Source organism: Otolemur garnettii, unplaced genomic scaffold (genome assembly GCF_000181295.1).
Source record: "Otolemur garnettii isolate 467f Iridium unplaced genomic scaffold, OtoGar3 scaffold03641, whole genome shotgun sequence".
In the NCBI taxonomy this organism is placed as follows: Eukaryota; Metazoa; Chordata; class Mammalia; order Primates; family Galagidae; genus Otolemur; species Otolemur garnettii.
In genome coordinates, this window is record NW_003856036.1 from 919 (window position 1) to 1,689 (window position 771).

General features: G+C 49.0%; 1 pseudogene; it reads left to right on the forward strand.

Annotated features, from left to right (window-relative positions):
* Positions 1–468: 468 nt before the first annotated feature.
* Positions 469–565, forward strand: LOC111722935 (annotated as a pseudogene).
* Positions 566–771: the final 206 nt, after the last annotated feature.

The following is a 771-nucleotide window of genomic DNA, read 5'->3' on the forward strand; positions in this document are numbered from 1 at the left end:
AAGGGTGACATAGTGAAACTGTCTCCAAAAACAAAAACAGAAACAAAAACAGAAAAAACAAATAAAACAACCCAGGTAACGCTGACTACACTGGTCTGGGGACCACACTTGAGAACCACTGGCCTGGTTAATCATTCTTTTATCTGTTTGGACAGAGCAACTGGGGCAAGCTACGTCCCCATTGCCAAGACCATACCTTTGAACTGACTCTCAGGCTTGTAATTGGAGATAATTTTTTCAACCTCCTTCTCTCATTGGCCTCCTCAGTTAGGCAGTCACCCAAGTCTTACTGCTTTTTCAACTGGAATGTCTCTCACCTCTCCTTTTTATCTTCCTCAGTCACTGCCTTAATTCAGGGCCTCATCTCCCCATACCTGAATATCTACAGAAAAGCTTCCTGGTCCCAGCCCACCCCATCCACACAGCTGCCAAGTTACCTTTCCACTGAGCCCTCAAATGCTCTATGGTGTGCTCACTTGGGCAGCACATATACTAGAATTGGAGAAGACTAGCAGGGCCCCTGTGCAAGGATGACATGCAAATGGGTGAAGCAGTCCATGTTTTTAAAATTAAAACAAGGCTCGGCGCCTATAGCTCAACTAGCTAAGGCGCCAGCCACGTACACCTAAGGTGGCGGGTTCGAATCCCCAGCCCGGACCGCCAAACAACAATGGACGGCTGCAACCAAAAAATAGCCGGGCGTTGTGGCAGGCGCCTGTGGTCCCAGCTACTTGGGAGGCAGAGGCAAGAGACTCGCTTGAGCCCAGGAGT